Genomic DNA, 9,704 nt, shown 5'->3' with positions numbered 1-9,704 from the left:
ATGTGTGCTGGAGGGGCAGGGATCTGTTGGAGACTTAACAAAAGAGCTGGCAGTCACCTTTTCTTTGCCAGTTATTTTCTCCGCCTCTTATCTCAGGGTAGGTAGGCAGACACCTGCAGGAACCAGCACGCAGACCTTGCTAACACCGTGCATCCCACCCCACATTCTCCTCTGAATCTGCCCCCATCCAACCCATGCCACTCTGCTGGAGTGCCTCCGAAATGGCTCCTGCCACATCATGGCCTGCAAGCAGCTGGGGAAAGGAGCAGCACCACTCCAGAGTGACTCCTGCCCTCGGGAGAGGGGAAGGTGTGTAGTCACACACCAGTTTAATTATAGCCCCAACACAGAGACTGAAGGCGGACATCTGACCCACCAGCCCTGCCCACCGGTGAAAACCTCTCGGGGGCAGCACAGATGAGCTGAGGGCAGGCATAGAGTCTGACTGCTTATATCACCAAATTTCAAACCCATGGCCTGACAACGGACACTTAACAGCACAGGGACCAAACCTGGCCACAACAGGCAAAGTGGAAAACTGTAGCCAGTTGGACTGAAGGCAAATGCAGTTCAGCCACAGTGAATACAATGGACATAGGAGATACTCCTGAAGTGCCAGGTTCTAGTGAACAGGAAACATTGCACCCCAGGGCACTGCAGGACTACTTCTCCATAAGTCCACTACTTCCAAGATCAGAAGACATAGTTGACTTTCCTGATACATATAGACAAACACAGCATTGGACAAAATGAGAAGACAGAGAAATACGTCCCAAATGAAAGAACAGGGCAAACCACAGCAAAAGACCCAAATGAAACGGACATGAATAATATAAAGTAAATAAATAAAATCAGTCAAGAAATTCACAAAATAAAAGGATGAAATTATGCATTCGTACACATAAAATATTGAGGAGAGTAAATTTAGTGTTTTTAGAATAGGTTCAAACTTAAGCGACCATCAACTTAACATAGACTCTTACATGCATAAGATACTATATAAAATCTAATCATATACAAACCTAATTATATACAACCTAACAGTAACCATAAATCAACAAACTGTAATAGATAAGCACAAAAATTAAGAGAAAGGATTCCAAGCAGATCACTAAAGCAAGTCATAAAAACACAAGGGAAGAGAGCAAGAGAAGAAAGAAACAGAAGAACTACAAACACAATCCTAAAATAAGTAACAAAGTGGTACCAAGCACATACTTCTCAATAATCAATTTGAGCAACAGTGGACTAAATGCTCCGATCAACACGTATAATGTGACTGAACGGATGAAGAAGCGAGACGCATCCATACACTGCCTAATAAGAAACTCGCTGCAGACCTAAAGACATAAGCAGGTGAAAGTGAAGGGATGGAGAAGCATTACCACACTATTAAAAGTGAAAAGAAAACTGAAGTAGCAATACTCAGATAAAATAGACTTTAAAACAAAGACCGTGACAAGAGACAAAGAAGGACACTACATAATGATAAAGGGAACAATCCAGCAAGAGAATATAACAATTGTAAATATTCAGGCACCCAACAGGGGAGCACCTAAATGCATAAACCAACGATTATTAGACACAAAGGAAGAAACTGACAATATTACGTTACTAGCAGAGGACTTTAACACCCCACCTATTAATGTAGGTGTAGATAGATCATGCAGACAGAAAGTCAACAAGGTAAGAGTGGATTTGAATGACACCTTGGGCCAGATGGATCTAACATATATTCATAATATTCCATCCAAAAACAGCAGAATACACCTGCTGATGGCAGCTAACCTAGATACCGACTTTTTGCTGCACTTTAAACTCTAAGCTCCTGTGCATTGGTGTGACTGCCCTTCTGGGACAAACCTCCACAAGTCCAGGTGTGGCAAGACACCCCCACCCCCTGCAGTGGACAAGTGGAAGTCTGCACCATGCCACATCCCTAAAGATTGGAGTTTTGAGGGGTGCCTGGGTGGCTCAGTCATTAAGTATCTGTCTTGGGTTCGAGTCGTGATCCCAGGGTCCTGGATTCGAGCCCCCCATCAGGCTCTCTGCTCTGTGGGAAGCCGCTTCTCCCTTTCCCACTCCCTGTGCTTGTGTTCCCTCTCTTGTGGTCTCTGTCAAATAAATAAATAAAATCTTTAAAATATATATATATATATATATATATATTACAAGCAACTATATACCAGAAAATTTTACAATCTGAAAGAAATGGATGTATTCCTAGAGACATATAAACTACCAAAACTGAACCAGGAAGAAATAGAAAACCTGAACAGTCCCATAACCAGTAAGAAGTTTGAAGCAGTCATAAAAATCTCCCAAAAAACAGGAGCCCAGGGCCAGACAGCTTCCCAGAGGAATTCTACCAAACATTTAAAGAAGAATTAGTACCTATTCTCCGGAAACTGTTCCAAAAAATAGAAATGGAAGGAAAACTTCCAAACTCATTTTATGAGGCCAGCATTTCCTTGACCCCAAAACCAGACAAAGACCCGATCAAAAAGGAGAATTACAAACCAATATCCCTTATGAACATGAACGCAAAAATTCTCACCAAAATACAAGCCAATAGGATCCAACAGTACATTAAAAGGATTATTCACCACAACCAAGTGGGATTTATTCCTGGGCTGCAAATTTGGTTGAACATCTGCAAATCAATCAATGTGATACAGTACATTAATAGAAGAAAGAACATGGGGCACCTCGGTGGCTCAGACATTAAACCTTCGGCTCAGGTCATGATCCCAGGGTCCTGGGATCGAGCCCTGCATCGGGATCCATGCTCAGTGGGAAGCCTGCTTCTCCCTCTCCCTCTCCTATTCCCCCTGCTTCTGTTCCCTCACTTGCTATGTCTCTGTCACATAAATAAATAAAATCTTCAAAAAGAAAAGAACAGAAAGAACAAGAACCATATGATACTCTCAATAGATGCTAAAAAAGCATTTGACAAAGTACAGCATCCTTTCTTGATCAAAACTCTTCACAGTGTAGGGATAGAGGGTATGTACCTCAATATCATCAAAGCCATCTACGAAAAACCCACAGTGAGAGTTTTTCCGCTAAGGTCAGGAACATGGCAGAGATGTCCATTATCACCACTGCTATTCAACATAGTACTAGAAGTCCTAACCTCAGCAACCAGACAACAAAAAGAAATAAAAGGCGTCTGAATCAGCAAAGAAGAAGTCAGAGTCTCACTCTTTGCAGATGATATGATACTTTATGTGGAAAACCCAGAAGACTCCATTCCAAAACTGCTAGAACTCATCCAGGAATTCAATAAAGTGTCAGGATATAAAATCAATGCACAGAAATCAGTTGCATTTCTATACACCAACAGCAAGACAGAAGAAAGAAATTAAGGAGTCAATCAAATTTACAATTACACCCAAAACCATAAGATACCTAGGAATAAACCTAACCAAAGAGACAAAGAATATGGACTCAGAAAATTATAAAGTACTCATGGAAGAAATTGAGGAAGACACAAAGAAATGGAAGGACGTTCCATGCTCATGGATTGGAAAAACAAATATTGTGAAAATGTCTATGCTACCTAGAGAAATCTACATGTTTAATGCAATCCTTATCAAAATACATCAACTTTTTTTAAAGAAATGGAACAAATAATCTTAAAATTTATATAGAACCAGAAAAGACCCCAAATGGCCAGAGGAATGTTGAAAAAGAAAACCAAAGTTGATGGCTTCACAATTCCAGACTTCAAGCTCTATTACAATGCTGTAATCATTAAGACAGTATGTTACTGGCACAAAAACAGACACACAGATCAAGGGAACAGAAGAGAGAGCCCAGAAATGGACCCTCTACTCTATGATCAACTAATCTTTGATAAAGCAGGAAAGAATGTCCAATGGAAAAAAGACAGTCTCTTTGACAAATAGTGTTGGGAAAATTGGACAGCCACATGCAGAACGTAGAAACTGAACCATTTCCTTACACCACACACAAAAATAGACTCAAAATGGATGAAAGACCTCAGTGTGAAACAGGAATCCATCAAAAATCCTTGAGGAGAACACAGGCAGCAACCTCTTTGACCTCAGCCACAACAACTTCCTAGAAACATCACCAAAGGCAAGGGAAGTGAGGGCAAAAAGGAACTATTGGGACTTCATCAAAATCAAAAGCTTTTTGCACACCGAAGGAAACAGTTAACAAAAGCAAAAGACAGCTGACAGAATCGGAAAAGATATTTATTTGCAAATGACTTATCAGATAAAGGGTTAGTATCCAAAACCTATAAAGAACTTATCAAACTCAACACCCAAAGAACAAATAATCCAATCAAGAAATGGACAGAAGACATGAACAGACATTTCTGCAAAAAAGACATCCAAATGGCCAAAAGACACATGAAAAAGTGCTCAACATCACTCGGCATCAGGGAAATACAAATACAGTGAGATACCACCGCACACCAGTCAGAATCGCTAAAATTAACAAGTCAGGAAATGACAGATGCTGGTGATGATGCCGAGAAAGTGGAACCCTCCTACAATGTTGGTGGGAATGCAAGCTGGTCCAGCCACTCTGGAAAACAGGATGGAAGTTCCTCAAAAAGTTGAAAATAGAGCTACCCCACGACCCAGCAATCACACTACTGGGTATTTACCCTAAAGATACAAATGTAGTGATCCAAAGGGACGCGTGCACCCAAATGTTTCTAGCAGCAATGTCCACAATAGCCAAACTATGGAAAGAACCTAGATGTCCATCAAGAGAGATGAATGGATAAAGAAGATGTGGTACATATATACAATTCCATTAAAAAAAAAAAATCTTGCCATTTGCCACGATGTGGATGGAACTAGAGTGCATTATGCTGAGGGAAATAAGTCAATCAAAGAAAAACAATTATCATATATCTCTGATATGAGCAATTTGAGAGGCAGGGTGGGGGGAAGGGAGGGAAAAATGAAACAAGATGGAATCGGGAGGGAGACAAACCATAAGAGACTCTTAATCTCAGGAAACAAACTGAGGGTTGCCAGGGGGAGGGGGTATGGAGAAAGTGGTTGGGTGATGGACATGGGGGAGGGTATGTGCTATGGTGAGTGCTGTGAAGTGTGTAAGCCTGATGACTCACAGACCCGTGCCCCTGGGGCAAATAATACATTATATGTTATTAAAAAATAAACACTTAAAAGGCAACCTACCCGATGAGAAAAAATATCTGCAAATCATGTGAGGAGGCTCATCTCCAAAATATACAAAACATTCTTTCAAATCCAAACAAAAACTGAATAAAAACAAGGGAGACTACGTGAATAGATACATTCCAAAGGTGACATCCATCTGGCCAACAGACACAGAAAAAGTTGTTCAACATTACTAATCGTCATTAGGGAAACATAAAACCATAATCAGCTACCACCTCACAACTGTTGGAACAGCAATCATCCCAGAGACAGACACCAGGTGTGGTCAAGGGCATGCAGACAATGGGACCCTGTGCACTGTTGGTGGGAATGGAAACTGGCGCAGCCACTGCAACAAACACTATGGAGGTTCCTAAAAAAATAAATACAACTACCACATGACCCAGTAATTGCTCTACTGAGTATTTATTTGGAGAACACAAAAACACTCCCTCAAAAAAAGAGATGCGCTCCCATGTTCATGGCAGCATTATTCACAATAACCAGACTGGAAACCAGACCTTGGGAGCATCATGCTAAGTCACTCAGATACAGAAAGACAAAGGCCAGAGGCTCTCATGGACATTCCACATGGAGGGGAAAAAAAATAGTGAACACATAGATAATGAGAACAGATTGGATTGGTGGTTGCCAGATTCGGGAATGGTTGGGGGAAACGGGTGCGGGTGCTCAAAGGTGCCATGTTTGAGTAATAAAATATGTAAGTCGTGGAATGTTCTGCACAGCATGGAGACGAAAGCTAACCCTGCAGGATGGGGTACAGGCTCCCCCACAATCTGAAAGTACAGTGATCCTAGGAAACCTTTCACAGCAGAAATGGTGTAAACTGAAGAAGGAATTACCATTCACTTCCACAGAAAAATGAGTGAGCATGCGCAGACTCCAAAAGTTCCTTCTCTTTGGTTTCTCTTAGTTGTCAGGACACAACATCCTAAGGGATGCCCAAAATAAATGGAGATAAAGCAGCTGCTCACAGGCACAATTCAAAGTGCTGGTGGCTGGACGCGGAGAGCGGTGCCCGGGAAGGGGCTGGTTGGGGTGCATACTGCCTCTGTAAGTGTTCCCCACAAAACATGCTGAACGTGATGCCCACTTTTTTACTTTTTTCATTAGAGGGAAATTCTCTTAGGTTTCTTCCTGTGACTGAAGCTGGGTAATAATGTAGATCTTTCTAAAAACCCAAGTGTCTTACCATGAACTTCAAAAATTAGGGGAGACTTGTACTTGAAAGTTGCTGAGGGGGTAGAAGTTCAGAGTTCTTCTGGACACAAACATCAGCAGGTCCACTGTGAAAGGCACCTTCCTTGGCAGGTAGAACACAGACTACCTCCTTCCCCCAGGAACCTCCTCCTTCTCCTCCCTCGGGACAGCCAACAAGAGCTCGGAGTTACCTCAATTGCTCCTTTCTTCCATTCCCAATATCAAACCCATCAGCAAATCCTGTGAGCTCCATCTTCAGCAGGTATCCAGAATAGGACCTACCACTCCTTCCAAGGCCACCTGTCTGGTCCACACTAGAGCCCATCTCTTGCCTGAGTTCCTGGAAAAGCTTCATCATTGACCTCCCTTGCCCATCCTCAGCCCTGTGTCATCTGTTCTCAACACTGTAGCCAGGATGGCCCAGTGAAACAGGATCCCATGGGGTCACAGCCCTGCAATGGCTTTCTGTCACCCTACTGTCACTTCCCTGAGGTCTTGTCTCCTGTAGCCACAGGGACTTCTTGCTGCTCCTGGACACACCTGGTATGCTCCTGCCTCAGGGCCTTTGCATATGCTTTCCCCTCCGTTTAGAAGGCTCTTGGTGTGATATCACTCACCTTCGTTAGACCTTGACTCAAGCATCACCTTCCTAGTGAAGTCCCACCTGGCCCCTACGTTTAACAGCAGACACCACCACCACCTCCCCTTGGGCACCCCAGCCCTGTCTCCTGCTTTATATTTCCAGAGCAGTTATCAGAGTGACCAGCCCATTTCGGCAGGGGAGAAATAGAGGCCTACATGAATGGTTTCACCACTGACTGGCTCTGATTTCCTGGTCTAGAGTCCTGGGGGGAAACGTAACCAGAGCTCTTGCACAGCCAGGATGCCTGGAACAAGGGGGTCCCCCTACCGCACCCTGAAGACCATCAGGAATGAGCCATAAGAGGATCCATTTGCACATGAAACATGAAACCAGACACCTTCCTCGATTCCAGGTGAGCACACAAATGTGCTCATCTGAGAAAGTTGAGCAGAGAAGCGTCCAAGGGTCCAAATCTCCCTCTGGTCGAGGTCCTGGGAAACAGCTCTCCTCCCTGCACCAGCCACCTGTGATTGACGTCAGGCATCCTCCTGTGCTGGGGCAGAATGCTGCACCCATCCCTCTCTCCTGGGACATCATCACAAACCAGGCTGTGCTGCACAGTTTTCAGGAAGGAACGTGCAGCAGCAGCAGGAACAGGCCGCTCGGGGTCGGTCTCAGTCTCGCACATCAGGGCCCATGCAGAACTAGAGCTTCAAAGAGACTGGTGCCCCATGTGGCCTTGGAACCTAACAGCAGGAGCTGAGATTTCAGTTCCAAATGAAAATTGGCCTCTTGCACATGCACAGGAAAGGGGAGGATTTCTCAGGGGTGTGGCACTGGAAGAAGTGCTTCTGCCAGCTGAATTCACAGACGCCAGGCAGAGGACACCTGCCGGGCCTTATCCCAGGAAACAAGGAGCACACCGGGCAAGAATCCAGAATGCTGCCTGTGGGCTCCTTCCCACCAAGCCCCCTGCTGAGACGAGGGCTGGAGAACCCAACAGGAAGCAAGTTTCCCATCACATCTGCAGCAGGAGGGCTGGCTGGGGAGCAGAGCCCCGTCCCTGGAGCAAGTTGGCCTGTGCATCCAGAGCGATGGCACCGCCACGGCTCACAGTCTCCCAGCTATGATCTGACTCCCCTGCCAGGCTCACACCTGCTGACACGGTGGCTCCTAAGACCCAAAGACTGCTCTCCTCCCCAGCGCAATGCTGCTCACAGAGAAGCCAACTCCAGCCTCAGGAAGGTTCATCGTTAGCTCTGGAATCCCCTGAATCTGTCTACACTGGCCCACCCAGGCATCCCTTCCAGATCATTCCTCCAGTGCCCTAGGGTTTCAAGCCACCTTCAAACTGCCCTTCAAAAGGCAGGAACAGACCCGATTAGGCAGACCAGCCGGTGACTGTGTGTGCGGGAAACTCAGACCACATCCTCCCTGGACAGCAACGCTTCTAAGTCCAAGCTTCAGACCCTCACTCACTGGGCACGGAGCACGTCAGCATGAACCCTGCTCTTTCAAATCTCTAGTCTCCCATTCCTTCAAGTCAGAAGCCAAGCTCCAGTCACCACTCTATTTTCCCCTCAGAGGAGTGAGGAAATGGGTAGAATAGACCACCACGTGGCACGGCACGTTTCCATCCAAATAGAACTCCATGTTCCTTCTCATCCGGGCAGCCCTATGCTGCCCATACTAATGAGAGGCACCACACGTTCAGTCCTCATACGTAGATTTGACCTTGTGTTTTCCTTTTGATATTTATTTGCATTTCAAAGTCAATGTCTAGGTCACTTGCTTAAATAATAATAATGACGTGGTGGGGTGCCTGGGTGGCTCAGTGGGTTAAGCCTCTGCCTTCAGCTCAGATCATGATCTCAGGGTCCTGGAATCAAGCCCCGCATCGCATCGGGCTTTCTGCTCAGTGGGGAGCCTGCTTCCCCCTCCCCTCTCTGCCTGCCTCTCTGCCTACTTGTGATCTCTCTCTCTCTGTCAAATAAAAAAAATAAATAAATAAAATCTTTAAAAAAAAAATACTGACATGGTCACATAAAGGTCTGGGTCTCTATAACCAGACACACTGGTTCAGATGAGGATGAACACAACCTCTTCCCAGGAAGCAAAGCTCAGACCCTCAGGGATCCTGACATGCCTCACAGGGGATGAGCTCCTTTGCTCCATGGATTTGTCTGAGGGCAGAGGATGCAGGCACCCTCCGGGCTCATTCTGTTTCTTCATGAATTCCCCAGTTCAAGTCACAAGTGATTCACCGGGTCAGGTTTCAGAGCCCAGGAGAGGCCGCCACGTGAGCGCCCCCTCATGGAAGGCTAAGGGGCTTGTGGGGCTTGTGTTCCACCCCAGCACAACCAGCCACACAACCCACACTCCCCCGTGGCTTCCCCCTCACAAAGGGCACCACCCCCTGTTACAGCTCTGAGCCTGTACTTCACTTTAAAAATAATTTCTTTTTTTAAGGTTTTATTTATTTATTTGACAGACAGAGACACAGTGAGAGAGGGAACACAGCAGGGGGAGTGGGAGAGGGAGAAGCAAGCTCCTTGCAGAGCAGGGAGCCCCATGTAGGGCTCGATCCCAGGACCCTGGGATCATGACCAGAGCCGAAGGCAGATGCTGAACTACTGAGCCACCCAGGCGCCCCTCAAAAATAATTTCTAATATCAGAAAGTGGTTCATGGAAGAGAAAAACATGAACACCCACAAAGGATTCTTGGACTATT

The sequence above is a fragment of the Lontra canadensis genome, unplaced genomic scaffold, assembly GCF_010015895.1.
Source record: "Lontra canadensis isolate GAN:19392208 unplaced genomic scaffold, GSC_riverotter_1.0 scaffold125, whole genome shotgun sequence".
NCBI classification, from domain to species: Eukaryota; Metazoa; Chordata; class Mammalia; order Carnivora; family Mustelidae; genus Lontra; species Lontra canadensis.
Note: the sequence above shows the minus strand (reverse complement) of the source record.